The 23217-nt window shown below is 42.5% G+C and overlaps 1 protein-coding gene and 1 pseudogene across 15 annotated transcripts in view; both read right to left on the bottom strand.

Moving 5' to 3' along the window:
- The window catches only part of LOC144479191 (ankyrin repeat and SAM domain-containing protein 1A-like), a 409264-nt gene that overhangs the window by 341911 nt on the left and 44136 nt on the right, over nucleotides 1-23217 (bottom strand). The window lies entirely within an intron of this gene.
- LOC144511693 (serine beta-lactamase-like protein LACTB, mitochondrial) lies at nucleotides 6855-19635 on the bottom strand (annotated as a pseudogene).

The raw sequence follows: 23217 nt of genomic DNA, 5'->3' as shown, positions 1-23217 counted from the left end.
TTCTTCAAGGAAAACAGCCTAACCTCTCTGATTTATCATCATAGCTGAAGTTCCTCAGCTTGGAACCATTTGTGCAAATCTCTTAAACTCTACAACTAGTTTTGAGCTGTTACTTTACACTAAGTAAGAGTTTTAACAAGGCCAGGTAAAAGTCCAACAGGTTTATTTGGTAGCAAATGCCATTAGCTTTCGGAGCGCTGCTCCTTCATCAGATGGAGTGGAAATCTGCTCTCAAACAGGGCACAGAGGCACAAAATCAAGTTACAGAATACTGATTAGAATGCGAATCTCTACAGCCAACCAGGTCTTAAAGATACAGACAATGTGAGTGGAGGGAGCATTAAGCACAGGTTAAAGAGATGTGCATTGTCTCCAGACAGGACAGCCAGTGAGATTCTGCAAGTCCAGGAGGCAAACTGTGGGGGTTACTGATAGTGTGACATAAACCCAACATCCCGGTTTAGGCTGTCCTCATGTGTGCGGAACTTGGCTATCAGTTTCTGCTCAGCGATTCTGCGCTGTCGTGAAGGCCGCCTTGAAGAATGCTTACCCAAAGATCAGAGACTGAATGCCCGTGACCGCTGAAGTGCTCCCCCACAGGAAGAGAACAGTCTTGCCTGGTGATTGTCGAGCGGTGTTCATTCATCCGTTGTCGTAGCGTCTGCATGGTTTCCCCAATGTACCATGCCTCGGGACATCCTTTCCTGCAGCGTATCAGGTAGACAACGTTGGCCGAGTTGCAAGAGTAGGTACCGTGTACCTGGTAGATGGTGTTCTCATGTGAGATGATGGCATCTGTGTAACATTTTCTGTGTAACATTTCCTGGAAAACTATGTTATCACAGTAAGAAGTCTCACAACACCAGGTTAAAGTCCAACAGGTTTATTTGGTAGCAAAAGCCACTAGCTTTCGGAGCGCTGCCCCTTCGTCAGGTGAGTGGGAGTTCTGTTCACAAACAGGGCATATAAAGACATAAACTCAATTTACAAAATAATGATTGGAATGCGAGTCTTTACAGGTAATCAAGTCTTAAAGGTACAGACAATGTGAGTGGAGAGAGCGTTAAGCACAGGTTAAAGAGATGTGTATTGTCTCCAGACAGGACAGTTAGTGAGATTTTGCAAGTCCAGGCAAGTCGTGGGGGCTACAGATATGTGACGTGAACCCAAGATCCCGGTTAAGGCCATCCTCATGTGTGCGGAACTTGGCTATCAGTCTGCGCTGTGTGTCGTGAAGCCCGATTACCTGTAAAGACTCACATTCCAATCATTATTTTGTAAATTGAGTTTGTGTCTTTATATGCCCTGTTTGTGAACAGAACTCCCACTCACCTGACGAAGGGGCAGCGCTCCGAAAGCTAGTGGCTTTTGCTACCAAATAAACCTGTTGGACTTTAACCTGGTGTTGTGAGACTTCTTACTGTGTTTACCAGAGTCCAACGCCGACATCTCCACATCATAACTATGTTATCACCAGGGAACTGACCAAAGTGCCTGACTCTGAGTTAGAGACTTTCGCAGAGGGTCCCAGGGAGCAGGGGAATTGCCTTTCAGAAGTCAAAATTTCCTGGGCAATTTCCACAAGAGGTCCATGCATCACAACTTCTGCAGTGTCTCAGTGCTCATGTTGGATCATAGGTCCGACGATCCAGAGACAGAATCTAGGCCATAAACACTGCTTCTCTTTTAACAGATACATACAAACCTGTGTGTATCTAACATCTTGTGTTTTGTTCTTGTTTCCTCTGACAGAGGTGGATAACAATAAAGACTAACAATAAAAGGAAGATATTTCGAGGTGGAATTTCAGAACTTAGGATCTTGGCAGCTAAAGACACAGACACCAATGGGAAAGCAATTAAAATCTGAAATTAGCAAGAGGCCAGAATTGAAGCAGTGCAGTTCTTTTGTCAATGTTTGGATCAAGACTGTAATGAGGTCAGAAGCTGAGTGACGCTCAGTTTGGGTTCCAGCAGTGTCATTCAGCTCCGGACTTCAGTACAGCCTTGATCCAAATATAGACAAGAGAGTTGAATCAGAGGTGAGAGTCACGGCATCAAGGTCCACATTTGACCAAGCATGGCATCAAGGAGTCCTAGCAAAACTGAAGTCAATGGGAATGAGGGTCAGACTCTCCACTGGTTGGAGTCACACCTAGCATAAATGAACATGGTTGTGGTTATTGGAGGTCAATTGTCTCAGGACTGGAACAACACTGCAGGAATTCCTCAGGGTAGTGCCTTAGGCCCAACTATCTCCAACTGGTTTATTAATTCGCTTTATTTCATCACGAGGTCAAAAGTGGGGATGATTGCACAATGTTTAGCACCAATCGTGACTTCTTGAATGCTGAAACAGACCATGTCCATATGCAACAAGACCTGGACAATGTTCAGGCTTGGGCTGACAAGTAACATACAGATCACACAATCACACAAGTGCCAGGCAATAATCATTTCCCACAACAGATAAGCCAACAATCTCACCATGACATTTAATGACATGCCCATCGCTGAAACCCTACTTATCAATATCCTGGCCATTACCATTGGCCATAAATGCAACTGGACCAGTCATATAAATACTGTGGTTATGAGCGGGTCAGAGGACAGGAATTCTGCAGCGAGTAAATCACCTCCCGACTCAAAAATCTACTCAATCTAAAGGCACAAGTCAGGAGTGTGATGGAATACTCTCCAGTTTCTGGGATGAGTGCAGCTCTAACAACACTCAAGAAGCTTGCCATCATCCAGGGTAAGGCAGCCCACTTGATTGGCACCCCATCTAACACCAACACAGTGGCACCAATGTGGACCTTATTCAAGATAGAGTGCAACTCACCAATGCTCTTTCGATATCATCCAAGCCTGCAACCTGTACCACCTAGAAAGTTCTGGACAAGGGCAGCAGATGCATGGGAACACCACCACCTGCAAGTTCTCCTCCAGGTTACACACCACCCTGTATGGAACAATATCATTCCTTCATTGTCACTGGATCAAAATGCTGGAACTCCTTAACAGCACCTAATGTACATATACCATATGGACCGCAGCAATTCAAGGTGGTAGCTCACCACCATCTTCTCAAGGGTAATTAGGGATGGGCAATAAATGCTGGCCAAGTCAACAACACCCACATTCCATGAACAAATAAATAAAAAGCATCAGGTATTTGAAGGACTAAAGGCGGTTATAGAGATAGGAAGGGGTGAAATTATGGAGGAATCTAAAAACAGGGTCAAGAATTTTAAAGTCGTGGCATTGCTTTAACTGGGAGGCAATATTTATTGGCAAGCACAAGGGTTGGGGGGGGGGGGGGGGGGTGAAGATGCTGGGGAGGTAGAAACGGGTGTCATTAATGAGAACGTATAAGCAGGCACTGTTTTTAGACACCGACAGGTAACATTAACTTGGCCATACATAGATCTTTAGGGATGATAAGTCACAACAGCGCAGGAGCAGAAAGAGAAGCCATGGAAATGAACAAAGAAAATTTGTTCAAAAAGGAAGGCATGGTCATCTATAATCAGTCACAAGGGAGGAAATTCATGACCAAGATGGTTGCAATGCTGAGAAAAGCAAAAACCGATAGTGGAGAACCAAACAGACTTTTGGGCAAGATGGCTACACAACTGGGAGGTGACAAGGGAGGCCGTTTGGTTCACTGAGTCCCTACCAAAATATCCTTTAAAAGGGAACTGGGAGGTGGATTAATGGATGCAAAGAACAATAGTTCATGCACGGGTTAATTACTGCATTTTTGAAGAGAAGGGAATTGTGCATAGACCGAATCTAAATGGAGAATATAACAAAGGTGGTGAATTACACTAATGATTGTTGGAAGGGTCATCGGGGAATGATAAACTGAAATGAGGATGCAAAGATCCTTTTTGGGGAGAATGACAAAAACACAGACTTTATTTTAGATAAGATCTTAGACCCTTTTGATCTATTTGCACCACATCACCATGTTGAAGGATATTAAAATAGAAAAGTTAGTTACTGACCAAATAGTCTTCCATTCATTTAAGATCGCATAGTGCGAAAAAAGAGTGTTCACTGGAATGCAGATTGAAACACAATGAAAATAGCTGGAAACCACAATGGATAATAGCAATTTAAGGTTTATACAGGGAACTAGAAAGCATGATACTAGGCTTAGAAGCTAATCTAAAAAATCAAAAGATTCCTTTTATGCTTTCTGGTTCATGTGTCAGTTGGGAAAAAATGCAAAGGTGTAAGGAAACAAAACATGAGGGGGGTGGGGGTAAAGTCAGACTCCAGTCTCAAGCACTAAAATTATTGTGCAATGTGTTAACTAAAAGAAGAAAGACGACAGGAAGATTCAGTGCAAAATGAAGGGATTTTAATAATGACTGCAGCTTGTGCCCACACACAAAAGGTGTCATAGTATACTTAAAGTCATTTTAGTTATTTTAAATAAAACATATTTTAAATGTGAGTGAACAAAAGATACATGAACAGGCTTTAATTCACTTAGGACTCCAATTAAGCTTGCAGAAGATTACAAGACTGGGACAATATAATTAAATCTCAAATATTACATTTACTCAAAGCATTAACTTATAGCAAATTCATAATTTGTACAATCAAAAATTATGACACAAGCAACCAAGTTCTCCTTACAAGATGTGGAGTCCCATTTTCATATTTACCCCACTAATCCTTCTAACCTACACATCTTTGAACACTAAGGAGCAATTTAGCATGGCCAATCTACCTAACCTGCACATCTTTGGAGTGTGGGAGGAAATCAGAGCACCCGGAGGAAGCCCACGCAGACACGGGGGAACGTGCAAACTCCACACAGACAGTCACCTGAGGCCAGTATTGAACCCGAGTCCCTGACGCTGTGAGGCAGCAGTGCTAACCACTGCACCACCATGCCACCTCATTTTGAACTGATTATATGGCTCCTAGCTACTTTACAAAATCATTTGTAACCATTACACATTTGATAACTTAAGCTTCCACTAAAGTTTTGCAAACTGCTTCACAAATACTGTTCTGTTAGAGAAGTCTGTGTCACTGATTTACTACCAACTATGACCATCAGCAGCGAAAGCCAAAGCAGAGGTGAGAGATGTGGACTTGAACAGCAGCGACCCAAGGTCAGAGAGCAGCATCAACAGCAAAGAGGCAAAATCAATCAACAGAGGCAAAACACGGAGATCTCAGCAGCACATGGCCTTAAAAGTAGCAGCAACAGCAACAAGAGCAGAGGCGAGAGTAGAACATACAAAGAGTAGCAACCTGGGGCCCAACAGCAGATGAATAAAGAATCAAAGTGTAACCTTATTGGAAAGCAGCTAAGTTACTGGCTAGCATTTCTTTGTTCTTCTCCCCAACTTTGGACACTGATTTAAACAAAATTTTTCAATTGGTAAGCGAAACATTAAATTAATAATAAGAGTATTAGCATAGAACAGCTTCATCCAAGTGCAGATTTCACCAGAGTGCACAGGAATTCGGCAAGTGTAAGGATTGAGAGATGTATTAAAAATATACGGTTAAATTAGGTTCTGTGAACTAACTTATAGTAAAGCCCTAAAGCAAACAAAATTACTTGGATCAGATACTATAATATGCAATGTAGCGACAGTTCAAACTTGAAAACTTAATCAAATAAAATGCAATAGATGGCAAAGCACTTACTGTGTTGCAGCTGCAGCATGTGGGAGCTGATGGGCACCAGGCAGTGCTTTACTCGGTCTCAGGGTTCTCATTCATTTTCACCACCCCATACCAGCATGTACACAAGCAGCCACTCTGTGGGTGAGTGAGCACCGAGATTGGGATTGCGTTGGTTATGCACACAATGAACCCTCTCACCCAGTCATTTTATTAATTACTCTTTTTAACTTAACAAATGAATGCTATGACATTACTTTTCTTATCAGTAATTCTTTATTTTCTGTTTTTTATTTCAGGAAGTTCAGAGCTTTAATGAGTTGTGAAGATAAGTCTTCATGGGTTACATAGGAAAAAATGAAGTGATTTCCCACTGGGAATCCAGAGCAGCAGAACAGAATCAGGAGAAGAAAAAACTTTCCTGGCAGCTCACTGATTTTCCGGCATCTGTATTTAACGTCTTTTTGTTCAAAAAATACAGTTCACATCTTTTACAAAACCGTTGAAAAGTGCCAAGACAACATTTTTGCATATTATTTGAGAAGAAGAAGAAAGCATAGAAATCATAGAAACCCTACAGTGCAGAAACAGGCCATTCGGCCCATCAAGTCTGCACCGACCACAATCCCACCCAGGCCCTACTCCCATATCCCTACACATTTACCCGCTAATCCCTCTAACCTACGCATCTCAGGACACTATAGGGGCAATTTTAGCATAGCCAATCAACCTAACCCGCACATCTTTGGACTGTGGGAGGAAACCGGAGCACACGGAGGAAACCCACGCAGACACGAGGAGAATGTGCAAACTCCACACAGACAGTGACCCAAGCCGGGAATCGAACCCAGGTCCCTGGAGCTGTGAAGCAGCAGTGCTAACCACTGTGCTGCCGTGCCGCCCCAACATTGTTCTGTGAAATTCCTCAACCTGGTGGGGCAAAATGCAATGAGAAAGAAATCCCTCACTGTTCATTCTCAGAGATGATTACAGGACAAAAGAGGTTGACGACCCTCAAGGACCACCCCAGAGTCTCCGTGTGTTAAAGATTAATTTCCCAAAAACCCTTGCCAGCCACCTGGGGAGGAAAAACGGTCTCAAAAAATCATTAAGATCTTATTAGTTATAAAAATATTGAATGCGTGGGGTAAAAAGTTGTTTGGAGGTGGAAGATTGTGAAGTTAAGCTTCCAGGAATGAGTCAGTTGAAGTTGGTAAGTCTAGACAGCAGACCTGCTCTGAATGCATGTTCAGTCCCACCTGGAGGTGGAAGCTTTCTTAAGGATTCCAAGCCCCATCTTGGTGAGCCAGCTTGGCTTGGGTAATCAGGGTCAGAGGGAGTAAAGGAAGGTTTAGCTGACCTGATCTTGTCAAACTCTAATGTGATTTTCAAAGCAGTGGAATTAGGCCAGACTGCAGGGCACAGAATAGTGACAACCACACCCTGAGGAGGGATTCCAGCCTCTGCGGGCCCAGGAGGAGAGACTTGAGGGTTCTTGGGGAGGAGCAGGACACTGCTGGCCCCAGTAGCCCACCCATGTGGGTGGGGTAGTGCCATTGGCACCGGCACGGCCCACACTCATGGCCTTGCTCCACGATGCTCCAGCCCATGGCGTACTTGGCCTCTCTATTCCAGCTCAATTCAGTGTTGTCCACTGGGTTCCAAACCATCCTCATGATAGCTGACCTAAGGTAACCTTGGTGCGGAGTCCAGTGCTCATCCTTCAGTCACTTAGCCTGGTAGCTGCACCACATGGCGCTACCAAATCTTCGGCGAGATTACACACCATGGAGAGGAATCCACTTCCACTTATAGGAGCAGTCCACGGATGGACAGTTCACCAGACACCCCTTCTTGTTATAAATGTAGTAGCTTGCTTGGTTGTGAAGGAGGAAATTTTTCAGAAAACCATATTTTGTAGCATCAAACATATTTTCTTATTGGACTAATTGGCACCACTCATAACGGGCCAACAATGCAGAGGGGCACCCCCGGATGGATATTCGATCGGGTCCCCCCCTGCACAGCTGAGAGACTCGCGAATTTCAAAGACTACGGAAGATCCCTAATCTGCCTAGCAACAGCGCGCAGCTGCATTTTAAACTGGCCAAGGACGATCAAGATCCCTACGAAACGAGACATAGAGTGGGTTATCAAAACCAAGCTATCACTGAAATATTACCAATTCGGCCAAGGCAGACATAAAAATCTGATAAACTAAGATATAAGAATAAAAGATTAGAATGAAATACTCCAGACATCCAACAGGACAGGATGACATTAACACTCAATCTCACAAGCAGGAAACACAGACACGAAACAATAAGATCAATTCAGATAAGAGGACACATAGAGAAGATAATGGGAAACGCATTTAGACACCGGGGCAGGACCAAGTAATCCCATTAACACGAACACACACCATACAAATGCTAATCGATGAAACTTCCTAGGGACTTTTTAAACTGACAGACCACTTTATACATATTGTAAAAATGCATAATCAAATGTTCCCGCTCGAATTTGAAACTCTATAAAGATACACCGCTGATGTGATTTAATTGAGATCAACGTGGCCAAGCCACTGTTTCTGAGCTGGCTACGGGGTCTCCCTGGGATCCCAGCAATTGTACAATAAAGACACGCTTTGAACCTTGATTTGCGACTCAACTTCTATTCTGCACTGGTAAAGGGATATTTCCCTACAACAGTTGCATAAGATTTGCTCATATTCTTCTGGCCTCATATTCATCTGGCACAGTTCCTGGAACAACATCTTCATCAATTGTAAGAAATTCTGCTCAGAAGCCCTTTCCACCACAGCTTTCAAAGGGTCCAAGCATGGATCAAAAGGTGCATGAATACAAGAATTGATTTCCAGGTTTGAACATCAAGGGTTCATTCACAACGAGCTGCAGTGATTGTGAAACATTCTCAAACTTCTCTTTGATGTAGTATTCCTCATGGTTAAACTCTCTTGGTTTGTGGAGCTTTGTTGTTTTTTCCTGAGTCTTCATGGTCACCATTTGCTGATTTTGGGCATTTGCCCTGTTAATACCACAACTTGTTTTTGAAATCCAGTTTATTTTTGTGCCAAATGTTATCCTCCTGAAATTTGTTCACTGACTCCTGGAGTGAGGAAAAATGCAAATACAGCCTCCTGAGCAAAAAGGTTGGATAAGCCTGCATAATTTAAATATAAATTGTTTATCTTCTCTCCAATGTAATTGAAACTCTACTGTTCAGCTACTATACTGTACTATTAGCAGGCCGGAAAAGTGTCAGTCTACAAAGTAATTCCCTGTGGATACATTCCCATTTGATATTCATAAGCCAGATTACAAAGGTCAGCAAAGACTGGGATATGCAAAAGGTACACCATGCCACTATAACTTCTAATGCCAAACTGCAACATAGCAAACTAATTATTGGGAAAACAATGCAATGCAGCATTTGACTGGTAATCCAGAGACCCAGGGGACCTGGGTTTGAAGCCTGCCATGGCCAACATGGTGAAATATGAAATCAATAAAAATCTGGAATCACTGATGTCCTTGGAGGAAGTAAATCTGCCATTCTTACCTGGCCTGGCCTACATAACCACATTGCTGTGGATGTGGAGTTAACTCAAATGGCCTAGGAAGCCACTCAGTTCAAGAGCAATCAGGGATAAGGAATAAATGTTAGCCCAGACAACGATATCCACATCCCACGAATGAATAAAAACTTTAAAGACTTAAAACTTCACACAAGGGAAAGTCGTTGTTTCAGGAGTGGTATGCATGAAAAAGCAAGTAATCGAAGAGCTAGTGAGCCAGTATGGAGTGAGAGCGTGATGAAAAGAGATTGCAAATTATTAAATTCAAATTTATACTTCCATAAGTATTAGATATATTGTTAAATGCTGCACATTTGAAACAATAGCTTTCATCTTTCTGGATTGGATATGTCACATCCAACATCCAATGTCAACCCAATGAAAACCTAATGCCACCAAGAATTATAGATTGAATGTGCACTGGAATTTGAACTTGGATTGCTTCATCCATAGCACTATGAATGAAGGGACAGTCTCCTGGGACTTCAAGCTCTTAAAATGCTGCCAGAGCTAATGAAGTTTACTTTGCTTGATGCAGCAGACATAACAAACCTTTGAGTCATGGGTAAAAACACTGGTATTCATGCATGTCAAGACATCCCTGTCCCAATTTCATGATTTAAAAAACCCTTGATACCTCAGATGCCAGCATGAAACTCAAGGGGAAAACCTGACAAAGTGTACCGTCTGCCCAATCACAAAGTAGGCCTTGTTAAACCTGTATGTATCCTGATTGTAAACCTGTTCATCTATAAGTGGACACATTGCAGTGCCAGGAATATCTGTAAAACCTCAATGCCAGTTTCAATTACTTGTGTAAGGCAGCAGTTTCTTTTTGAGGCATACAGGAAATTAATTCATGCCTCAGCAAATGTTCCTTTCAAAAGTCCTCATTAATATCATGGCTATATAATCAGCACATTGATACACCTGACAGTTTCCTGAGTTACTGCCCAGCTCTTCAATTACATTTTTATGACGAGCTTTTAAAATGATTTAGCTAAATTATCCAAATGGTATTATTATTTAACACACTTAAAAATTTATCCCAGTCTGCAATCAGTTGGTTGAACTAATCCAGGCTTGCAAGAAGGGGCACTACACACAGCCTCAAGTCCCTGATATTTTTTTTCAGGGAATTATGAAAAAGAGGGAGAAACATCTAAACATTGTCCTCTTCACTGCAATCGGTTGAGTGTGCACATGTATCCATCAGGTGAAGGCAGTTGGCTGTGAAGCTTCCTGATGAATCTGATTCTCTAAACAGCATCCAGGTTCAACGGTTGCTGGATGGAACCACACTTCATCAAAAGTTACCATACCTCAGGACGAGAGAGGAAAATATTTAAAAATAAAACAAATGTCATGTTCAGGTACATCTTGAACTTCAGACTAATTTTCATATTTTAAAAACTGACCACAAAAGCAACAAAAGGATGGCTGCTGAAGGATCGTCTAACTTTTCTTAGGGATTGAAACCAGTTCCTGGCCTCAAGAACAAAGAACAAAACAGCACAGGAACAGGCCCTTCGGCCCTCCAAGCCCGTGCCGCTCCATGGTCCAAACTAGACCATTCTTTTGTATCCCTCCATTCCCACTCTGTTCATATGGCTATCTAGATCAAGAACCAAGATGTGGAGATGCCGGCGTTGGACTGGGGTAAACACAGTAAGAGTTTTAACAACACCAGGTTAAAGTCGAACAGATTTATTTGGTAGCAAATGCCATTAGCTTTCAGAGCACTGCTCCTTCGTCAGATGGCGTGGATATCTGCTCACAAATAAGGCACACAGAGACACAAACTCAAGTTACAGAATACTGAATAGAATGCAAATCTTTTCAGCTAATCAAGTCTTAAAGATACAGACAATGTGAGTGGAGAGAGCATTAGGCACAGGTTAAAGAAATGTGTATTGTCCCCAGACAGGACAGCCAGTGAGATTCTGCACGTCCAGACAAGCTGTGGGGGTTACCGATAGTGTGACATGAACCCAATATCCTGGTTGAGGCCGTCCTCATGTGTGTGGAACTTGGCTATCAGTTTCTGCTCAGCGACTCTGCGCTGTTGTGTGTCGTGAAGGCCACCTTGGAGAACGCTTACCCGAAGATCAGAGGCCGAACGCCCGTGACCGCTGAAGTGTTCCCCAACAGGAAGAGAACAGTCTTGCCTGGTGATTGTCGAGCGGTGTTCATTCATCCGTTGTCGTAGCGTAACCATGCACTAACCTGGTGTTGTTAGACTTCTGACCGTGTTTACCCCAGTCCAACGCCGGCATCTCCACATCAAATCCTTTTGAACTCCTGCTCTCAGCTGCAGAGAACTGTATCCATCTCTGGCTATACTGTCTCATAATACTACATTCCTATTAACTGCCCTCACTTAAATGGCTTCCTGTACCATGGTCAGATTGTTCATCCACCCTGCACCTACCACTTTCATCCATATTTGTTACAAGAACCTCAAACCTGTTGCACAATTGCAAAGGTTTAGACTCCTCCACTTCTATCTTCTGGGTCCCCACACCTACCCTTAGTCACGCCCTCCTGTCCCTGACCACTGACCAAATCAGAAGACAATATCCAAAGAGGCATGACCGCCTCCTGTTACAAATTACAGGTAATTTCCCACTCTCCTGAAGCTCTTCTATTCCACGACATATGCTATTGAAGCATAGGACAGGATGAGTTGGGAACTCATAATAATGACATTAGAACCTAAGTAGGTGAACCACTCAAAACAGTCAATGCTGACTTGCAGATAAGCAAACGTTGGCTATTAGAAATGCATGCCCTCACTGAGCCAATTCCTATGTACTCCAAACATGGTAACTTCTTGAGAAATTAAATTTATGGCATTTTGAAACTCTACAACATTGCAAAGAAAAATCACCATCACTTTCACAACTTTAGCTTTAGAAGCTCAAGCATTTTTTTACATGTTAAAAGTCCTTAATTGTTTAATATCTTTATCTTATACAAAGATATTTGAAGGGGGGGTGAGACATTCATTTTATTATGACAGGGACTTCTGCATTATTTGCTGAGTGTTTTGTTAATTAGTATTGTTCTCCCTGTCTTAACTCAATAATAAAATGTAAAAGAAAATTAGGAATCTGAATTTCAGTTTGAGTCCTGGATTTTAAGCTCCAAAGTTTGAAAAAACACACGGCTACAAAAATAATTCCATTATTTTACCATTGCCACCATTGATTTACAAAACTACGGCATTTACTCAATACTATCAGATTACAATCTAATGGGTACTGTGGTGTACCACAAGACAGGAAAAGAACAGATATAAATCAAATGGTTTACTGCAATGATGCATGCTGTTACAGGCACTGAAAGGCTGGACATTTTTAATCTGAATATTAAAGCTGCACATTTTATGTGGAGAATTATAATTGGAAAATTTGGTTGGCCAGCTGGCAAAGGCAGTCAGACAAGGATAGTTGCACAGCACAACAGCATAAAAAAAAGCCCACAACCTCAATGCATCAGACCTGCAAACTCTTCTTGATAAAGTTTTCACAAATGTCTCACAAGCCACAGGTCAGGAGGGTGGCACAGAAACCATAGTGCCGCAAGAAGTTCAATAACCCGATCATAACCATTTTATTTTCCTTGATCAACAGTGCTCGTCACTCTCTAAAACTAACAGCAGCAAAAGTAGTGTTTTATGAAGGGCTGAGGGGACATGAACGCAAGGTCAACTCACCTCTCCTTAAGCCAGGGACAAGACTGACAAGCTTTCCTGACAATACAACATTTATTGCTCACCTCTAGTTGGCCTGAAGGGATCAAGAGTTGCTACATTGTGAGACCACAATCACATTTGGGTCATGGGAGACAAATACGTAAAATGGTCCATTTTTCCAGGATCTCACTGTTGATAATGGGGGAGATGTGGAAGCTGGCTGAAAGAGGATCTTGGTTTTCCAAGGTAAAGCCCATTTTCCCATATGCCTTGGAGAAGGAGTTGACACTGACTTGAAGCTTATTTTCTTATTAAATACACACATTGAGCTCCAGTATGCATATGATGCTAATGACTGAAGTTTGAGTGATTTTAGTTTCAGATTGAACGTTTTTCTGTCTAACCTTATTGAAACACAAAATTCCACGAGGGCTTCACGGGGTAGATGCTGAGGGTGTATTCCCCCCCCCCCATGAAGTAATCGAGAACTAGGGGGTACAGTTTCAAAATAAGGGCTCTCCCATTTAAGAGGTTTAGGCAGGATACTGGCTTAGAGGTGTTCAGTCATAATCCCACGGATGGTAGAGATGAGGAGGATTTTTTTTTTAGGGGGGCTCTTAGTCTTTGGAATTCTCTTTGATGGAGAGGAGTGGAGGCTAGGTTTTGAATATATTCAAAGTGAGTTTGGCAGATTTTTGACCTGCAATGGAGTAAAGATGATCGGGGGCTGGCAGTAAAGTGGGGCTAAGACCATAATCCGGTTAGTCATGATTTTATTGAATGGAAGCGCAGGGGAACTGAATGGCCTACTCCTAATACTATTTCTTATGATCTTATTACTATGCATGTGGGTAATTTACTGAGGTGAGGTGCAATATTGCAGCCAGGAAGATGGAGATGAGGGTTGGTGCAATTATACAGCCTTGTCTGACCCCAGTCATCACTAAAATAGCGTCTGTGGTGGTACCATTGGTGAGGATCACAGCTTGCACGTCATCTTGGAATTAGCAGAGAATGGCAAAAAATTGCTGAGGGCAACCAAATATGAGGAAGATACTCCACAAGTCTTCATGTCAAAGTCAAAGGGCTTTCAAGAGGCTTTCATGCAAAGCCATTTTTGCTGTTACTTGACTTTTGCTTGGATATGATGTGCATACGGAATTAGACGCAGGAGCCACTCAGTCCCTTGTGCCTGCTCCGCCATTTAATTAGATCATGGCTGATCTCACTGTAACCTTAACCCTACAGTCTTTCACCCCCTTGGTAATCAAGGATCTATCTAACTCTGCCTTAAAAATATTCAAAGACTCTGCTGCCACTGCCTTTTGGGGTGGAGTGTTCCAAAGACACACAACCCTCAGAAAAGATTTTTCCTCCTCTCGAAAATAAGTGGCCCCAAAGGAAACATCCTCTCCACAGACCCCCCTCGGGATCTTAAAGGTTTTGACCAAGTCGCCTCTTACTCTTCTAAATTCTACTGGATACAAACATAACCTCCCCAACCCTTCCTGATATTAGTCCAGTAAATCTTCTCTGAACTGCTTCTAATGCATTCAAATCTTTCCTTATACAAGGAGACCAATACTGTACACAACACTGTAAATGTAGTCTCACCAATGCCCTGTACAACTGAAGCATAACCTACCTACTTTTGTAATCAATTCCCCTCGTAATAAATAACAACTTTTAGCAACTTTTGTAACTACTTGCTGTATCTGTGTGCTTGGCTTTTGTGTTTCATGCACCAGGTCACTCAGATCCCCCTGAATCTCAGAGCTCCGAAATCCCTCACCATTTAGATAATAAGCTTCTCATTTATTCTTCCTGCCAAAACAAAGAATTTCACAATTGCCTACATTATATTCCATTTGCCAGATCTTTGCCAACTCACTTAACCAATGTCCCGTTGTGCTTTCCTTATGTCCACTTCACAACTTACCTTCCTTTGTGTCATCAGCAAACTTAGCAACCATACCTTTGATCTCGTCATTCAAGTCATTTAAATAAATTGTAAAAAGTTGAGGCCCCAGCACTCTTCCCTGTGACACACCACTCATCACATTCTGCCCACCAGAAAATGCCCCATATAGGTCAACTATGTTCCCTCTTAGCTTGCCAATCTTCTTTCTATCCATGCCAATAACCTTTTACATGACACCTCATCAAATGCCTTCTGGAAATCTAATTACAGTACATCCATCAGTTCCCCCTTATCCACAGCACATGGAACTCCTTCAAAGAACTCGTATAAATTGGATAAATACAATTTCTTTTTGACAAAATCATGTTGACTCTTCCTGACTGCCTTGATTTTTTTCAAGTGTCCTGCCATAGGATATGTAATAATTGTCTCTAACATTTTCTCTGTGACAAACGTTAGGCTAAATTGTCTGTAGTTTCCTGCTTTCTATCTCCCTCCCTTTCTGAATAAAGGAGTTACATTTGCTATTTTCCAATCTCATGGAACGTTACACAAATCTAGGGAATTTTGGAAAATTAAAACCAATACATCAACTATCTCACTAGCCATTTCTTTCAAGACCTTAGGATTAAGTCCATCCGGACTCGATGATTTGTCAGCCTACAGCCCAACCACTTTCTTGGTGGTTTTAATTTTCCCAAGTTCCTCCCTTCTAGTTCCTGATTTACAGCTATTTCTGGTTATTATGGTTACTTTGTTCTCTACAGTGCTGACCAATGCAAAATACCTGCTTAATTCATCATCCATCTCCTTATTATCAATTTCCGAGGCATACTTTCTATAGGACCAATGCTCACTTTGTTAACGCTTTCCATATTTAAATATCTATAGAAACTCTTTCTAGCCATCTTTATATTACTGGCTAGTTTTTTTTTCATATTATAATTTCTCCTTCCTTATTCAACTTTTTGTCAGTCTTTGTTATTCTTTATATTCTTTCCAATCTTCTGAACTTCCACCCATCTTTGCTCAATTATGTGCTTTTGCCTGAGGTTTGTTACTGTCGTTAATCTTTTTGGTTAATCATAGATGGTGGGCCTGCCCCTTAGAATTTTTCTATCTCATTGGAATGCATCTGTTGTGTATTCTAAAATATCTGTTCAATATCTGCTGCTGAACCACTATTGATTTATCACTTAATCTCTTCTGCCAGTTCATTTTAGCTAGCTCCACTTCCATGCCCTCATAGTTGCCCTTATTTAAGTTTAAAATGAGAATCTTGGAAGCACTCTCTCTCCCTCAAAGTTCAATCATACTAAGGAGTACCTTCACTGATATCAATTAATTCTCTCATGGCACAAAACCAGGTCTAGTTCAGCCTGCCCCCTGGTTGGCTCCAGAATGTGCTGTTCGAAGAAATATCCTGAAAACATTCTAGGAAATAATCTAATTTTTCCAGTCTATGGGGCGGGCAGCACGGTGGCACAGGGGTTAGCACTGCTGCATAGCGGTGGACCCGGATTCAATTCCAGCTTCGGGTGACTGTCTATGTGGAATTCGCACATTCGTCCCATGTCTGCGTGGGTTTCCTCCAGGTGCTCCGGTTTCCTCCCACACACCAGCGATGTGCAGGTTAGGTTGATTAGCCATGGTAAATTGCCCCTTAGAGTCAGGGGGATTAGCAGAGCAAATACGTGGGGTTACAGGGATAGGATGGGTGGGATCGTTGTCGGCTTGATGGGATGAATGGCCTCTTTCTGCACAGTAGGGATTCTATGATTACAATGAAATCACAGTAAGAAGTCTCACAACACCAGGGTAAAGTCCAACAGGTTTATTTGGTAGCACAAGCCACAAGCTTTCAGAGCATTGCTCCTTCATCAGGCAAGTGGGAGTTCTGTTCACAAACAGGGCATATAAAGACACAAACTCAATTTACAAAATAATGGCTGGAATGCGAGTCTTTACAGGTAATCAAGGCTTAAAGGTACAGACAGAGTGGAGAGAGGGTTAAGCACAGGTTAAAGAGGTGTGTATTGTCTCCCACCACCACAGTTAGAGAGATTTTGCAAGCCCAGGCAAGTCGTGGGAGTTACAGATAGTGCAGCATCAACCCAAGATCCCGGTTGAGGCCATCCTCATGTGTGCGGAACTTGGCTATCAGTTTCTGCTGAGCAATTCTGCATTGTTGTGTGTGTCGTGAAGGCCACCTTGGAGAACGCTTACCCGAAGATCAGAGGCTGAATGCCCATGACTGCTGAAGTGTTCCCCAACAGGAGGAGAAAACTCCTGCCTGGTGATTGTTGAGCAGTGTTCATTCATCCATTGTCGTAACGTCTGCATGGTCTCCCCAATGTACCATGCCTTGGAACATCCTTTCCTGCAGCGCATCAGGTAGACAACGTTGGCCGAGTTGCAAGAGTATGGACCATGTACCTGATGGATGGTGTTCTCACGTGAGATGATGGCATCCATGTCGATGATCCGGCACGTCTTGCAGAGGTTGCTCTGGCAGGGTTGTGTGGTGTCGTGGTCACTGTTCTCCTGAAGGCTGGGTAGTTTGCTGCAGACAATGGTCTGTTTGAGGTTGTTTGAAGGCAAGAAGTGGGGGTGGCCTTGGCAAGATGTTCGTCTTCATCGATGACATGGTGAAGGCTCCGGAGAAGATGTCGTAGCTTCTCTGTTCCGGGGAAGTACTGGACGGCGAAGGGCACTCTGTCCGCGTTTGTCTTCTGAGGTCAGTGCAGTTTTTCGCTGTGGCGCGTCAGAACTGTCGATCAATGGGTCGAGCACCATATCCTGTTCTTATGAGGGCATCTTTCAGCGTCTGGAGATGTCTGTTGCGATCCTCCTCATCTGAGCAGATCCTGTGTATATGGAAGGCTTGTCTGCAGGGGATGGCTTCCTTAACGTGTTTAGGGTGGAAACTGGAGAAGTGGAGCATCATGAGGTTATCCGTGGGCTTGCGGTACAGCGAAGTGCTGAGGTGACCGTCCTTGATGGAGATGCGTGTCCAAGAATGCAGCCGATTCCGGAGAGTAGTCCATGGTGAGTCTGGTGGTGGGATGGAACTTGTTGATGGCATCATATAGTTGTTTCAGTGATTGTTCACCATGAGTCCAAAGGAAGAAAATGTCATCTAGTGTATAGCATCAGTTGAAGGTCCTGTGCGGTCATCTCACGTGAGAACACCACCCATCGGGTACACGGTACATACTCTTGCAACTCAGCCAACGTTGTCTACCTGATACGCTGCAGGAAAGGATGTCCCGAGGCATGGTACATTGGGGAGACCATGCAGACGCTACGACAACGGATGAATGAACACCGCTCGACAATCACCAGGCAGGAGTGTCCTCTTCCTGTTGGGGAACACTTCAGCAGTCATGGGCATTCAGCCTCTGATCTTCGGGTAAGCGTTCTCCAAGGCGGCCTTCACGACATACGACAACGCAGAATCGCTGAGCAGAAACTGATAGCCAAGTTCCGCACACGAGGACAGCCTCAACCAGGATCTTGGGTTCATGTCACACTATCTGTAACCCCCCCACGACTTGCCTGGGCTTGCAAAATCTCACTAATTGTCCTGGCTGGAGACAATACATATCTCTTTAACCTGTGCTTAACCCTCTCTCCACTCACACTGTCTGTATCTTTGAGCCTTGATTACCTGTAAAGACTCGCATTCCAACCATTATTTTGTAAATTGAGTTTGTGTCTTTATATGCCCTGTTTGTGAACAGAACTCCCACTTGCCTGATGAAGGAGCAGCGCTCTGAAAGCTTGCGGCTTGTGCTACCAAATAAACCTGTTGGACTTTAACCTGGTGTTGTGAGACTTCTTACTGTGCCCACCCCAGTCCAACGCTGGCACGTCCACATCATACTATGAAATCCCCCATGATTACTGCCATACATTTCTAACAAGTTCCCATTATCTCTTTTATAGTCTGTCCTACATGCAGTTACTATGAAGAGTCTCATGTGACTCATTGCCTTTGTCATTTCAACCCAAACCACTTCTACATCCTGATTTCCTGAACTCAGGTCATCTCTCTCTATTCTGCTAATACTATCAAAAACTAATACAGCCACCCCTCTATATTTTCCTAACTTCTTGTCCTTTCTAAATCTCAAGTACCCTTCAATATTCAGGTTCCAATCTATGCCATCCTGTAGCCATTGCTCTGTAATGGCCATCAAATCGTACTTCTATATCTATATATATTTGTGCTATCAGTCCAGCAGTTTTGTTTCAAATGCAACTTGTGTTTAGATACAGAGGCTTTGGTCTGGTCTCATCTCGCTTAGGCTTATACTTTGTCCCTACATGACATGGTCTGTTTATCATTCCCCTATTGGTACCTTTCTCTCTTACCTTGTCTCCACACTTTGGTTCACCATATCCCAGATTTGAAGCTTTGCCTCCAGTATTCAGTTTAAAACCCTATTTCCCTAGTAATGCAGCTTGCGAGAACACAAGCCCCAGCACAGTGCAAATGCAGACCACCCAGATCCCACTTTCTCCAATGCTGGTGCCAGTGTCCCACAAACTGAAACCTATTTCTCCCAGGCCAGTCTTTGAGCCATGCATCAATTTCTCTACTCTTATCTGTCCCTCCGCCAATTTGCATGTGGCTTAAGTAATAATCCAGAAATTACCACCTTTGAGGTTCTGCTTCTTAATTTAGTGCCTTGCTTCTCATACTGTCTATGCAGAATCTCTTTCCTATCTCTACTATGTTGATGGTACTTACATGGACCATGACGACTGGATCCTCACCCTCCCATTTTAAGTTCCCCTCCAGCCCTGAACAAATGTCCCGAACCCTGGCACCAGACAGACAATATAGCCATCTGGTCTCTTGCTTTTCCAACCTTCACAGTTGCTATAGATACCCACATGAGAAACCACAGATCAACATGGTTCCACCGATATTCTCTTTATTTAATCCCGAAGGAAGTTATACTCTCCCATTCTTAACTTGTACTATCCTTTCCTCCAGATTCACTGCATCAGTAAGAACAGAGAGAATTAATAAGAAACATCAAAGTGCAAGATGTAACGGTTGAACAAATGTCTGAGAACGTTGAAGCAAAGGGAGTTGGAGATGTGTTAGAAAACTGGAAGATGCAAGTGGCATCTCAAGACTTAAGATCACAAAGGTTGGGTGGGGCAGGTCCATAGAAAGGTATGAATACAATTACAAAAACTTGGAAGTTAACATGCCAGAACAGAGGACACCCAAGGAACTTGAACAGACAGTGATGGAATGTGGAACTTTGTACTGACAAGAATGCAAGCTGTGATACTTTTAATCAATTTTCATATGGAGAATTGAGGTGGGGAGGCTAGCTAGGAAACTATTAAGCAAGTGGGCCTTAAGACAATAAAGACATTGTTGGGTTTTGGTGTAGTATGAAGAAAGGTGGTGGCGTACTGCTAACTTCATTGGACTAGTAATCCAGTGGCCTAGGCTAATGCTCTGGGGACATGGGTTCAAATCCCATCATGGCAGCTGGTGCAATTTAAATTCAATTAATAAAGCTGGAATATAAATCTACAAATGGTGGCCATGACAGCTATCAATTATCATTAAAAACCCATCTGATTCTCTGAAGTCCTTTCGGGAAAGAAATGTGCCATTCTTGCATGGTCCAATCTACATGTGACTCTTGATCCACAGCAATGTTTCTGACTCTTCATTGCCCTCTGCTATGACCTAACAAGCCACTCAGTTCAAGGGCAATTAGGGATGGGCAACACATGCTGGTCTTGGCAGCAACCCTCACATCCAACAGAATATAAAAACATCTAATCTTTGCAAGAAGACAATGTGAGAAACCCCATATATTATTAAACCCATGAGCTACTTCAGAAAGAAAAACAAATGCAAGTTTCTACACATAATTAAACAGACATTAATGCCATTGAATACAATGTTCCTTCCAAGGTGAATGCTTTCTCATTTTTCAGTGAAACATAGCTGTCATTGGTAATGATTCAACACAACTAGGCTCGTTACTCTCAAAGCTAAAGGACAAGTCTGATCAGACACAAAACAAAGCAAGCAGTGCAAAGTGCAAACTAATGTAACGCCCCAACTGAGGAAATATTCAGATTGTTGAATTGCTTCCTGAAGTGGTCCCGCATCACCAGCTGCAACTTCCACAGCTGTAGAGTCTACCCTATTCATATCAAGTAATTTGAAAAATACGCTGCTCCACAGTAAAACCACATGTCTAGTTAAATTACAATCTATACACATAATTATTGCCCACCAACTAGCTGCACAGACAAATGGGAATTAAGTAATTTAACTCTTTAAAAAAAGTTTTTTTTCCAAAATGCTACTTCTGATGTCATCCACCAGGAACTTGAGTTGTCATCAGAATCAGTGTGACTGGAAATGAGAAACATCACGTTAACACCACTGATATACATTTGCAAATTTGCCACCAACTTCCAGGATGTTATCAATGATAGCTGTGCAAAGTGGAGCAAATACTGTGGCTGGTGGGAGGTAGCCAACTTAGATATCAACTGGACATGATAAGTATAGATCATAGACTGCTGGTTACAAAGACAAAGAATCGCAAGAGACTTTTGTGATTAGCACTTTGTATGTGTCTTGGTGACAAGAAAGTAATAAAACCTTAGAGTACAGAAGGCAGCCTTTTAGCCCATTATGCCTGTGCCGGAGGACACAGAGGGCAACAATCCCACCTTTCTCAAGGCTTACCACATAACAGAAGTCCTTCATCTCCGGTATTGCAAATATAAGAATCTCTCCAAGGCCTCAACATCCTTCACAAAGTGTAGGGCCCAGAATTGGACACAGTGCTCCAGTTGATTTTCAAAGGTTCATCATAAAATAAACCATAAAAATATACTCTCAAGCAGGTCAGCAACACAAGAGCCAAAAATAAATCTGCCACACAGTTCAATTAACATTGATTACTGCCAGTCTAAATATATGTGGCAGCTTTCCTTTACATTGAAACATTCAATCTTCTTCAGCAGCTTTCCAAAATCTCACTAAGTGCTTTAAATAATATTCATGGCAATTGTTTCCAAAATCACATTCCAAGGTCACATTTCCACTAGGTTGCACAGGTTTAGCAAAATGTGTCCGTGTTGGACGAACCAGCGCAAAAATCATCAAGTAATTTCAAGTGCATGTCCAGTGCAACTTGATATTTAGCAATCTTTTAAGCTTGTTAAAAAATCATGGTGGAAGCTGATGATTGCCCAAAAAAATTCTCGGCACATGCTCAAATCAAAATAATGAGCATTGGGAGTTTCCATCAATTGCACTTATTTGGAACCTTCAAGGAAACTCTGAGTCTTTATTTGAACCATTGGCTCATTAGTTCAAAACTGTAAGGATGAAAAATAAAACAAATTGGAAATGCAAGCGCAATTGCACGAGGCAGGTTAACCTGAAATGATGAGGAGCAGGTTAACGGAGTCCCGTTGCATATTCAGCATTCCCCTCCCACCTTAAAGCGGCACAAGGCAATGTGAGCTTCATCCAAGTCAATACAGTCAGTGTTCACCTCTGGCAATTTATACAGCAGGCATTTCAACTTCTGTAATGATATGTCCAGAAATTTAGAGAAAATACACCATTTATTTGAAACAAAGGGACAGCAGGAGGTGGAGGCACCTCTCACTTTTAAACTTACTCTTCCGGAGGGGTTAGAAAGAACAAGGTGCAGAACCTTTACCTGTGTGTAAGAAAATCTTAGTCCCCCTTAGCCTCTGTGACACAATCAAATTGACTCTCGCCCGTCTAGGGACAAACTTCTAAAATTAGGTCAATCATGTTTTCCACCCAGGTTTTGAGGATGTGTTTTCTGTATTGGTCCCCCCGTCCCCCCTAAAACTTGACTTTTCTTCAATGTCATTTTTAATATTACATTTTCTGTGATGTTAGCTACCGATGCGTTACCACATAAATACTGCTAGTTTTTTAAAAATTTATCGGAAATCAACAATTCAAGTGTATTTCTCTCATCACCTTCCTTGAAAGGATGGAACAGAGCCACTAAACTGAAAAGGGTGGTGGAGAAAACAGATGAGGATAGACTCAAAGAGCTAGACATCTCAATGGAAACAGGGAGAAGGAGGATGTCAAATAAAGCCAATGGGTCTCTGAATTTGTGTTTTATAATTCATACCTAGTTAAATTGAAACCTTCTTAGACTTGTTTTTTCAGAAACACTTGCAAACCATGCATCAAGGACCATTGCCCTGGATGGCGTCAAGCTTCCTCTCCTGAGCATCACAAATTAGTTTTACTGTGAATTGCACAGTAACTACACACACACCATCTGACTACACT

This window comes from Mustelus asterias, chromosome 25 (assembly GCF_964213995.1).
Source record: "Mustelus asterias chromosome 25, sMusAst1.hap1.1, whole genome shotgun sequence".
Lineage (NCBI taxonomy): Eukaryota > Metazoa > Chordata > Chondrichthyes > Carcharhiniformes > Triakidae > Mustelus > Mustelus asterias.
This window is presented reverse-complemented; position numbering and strand designations above follow the sequence as displayed.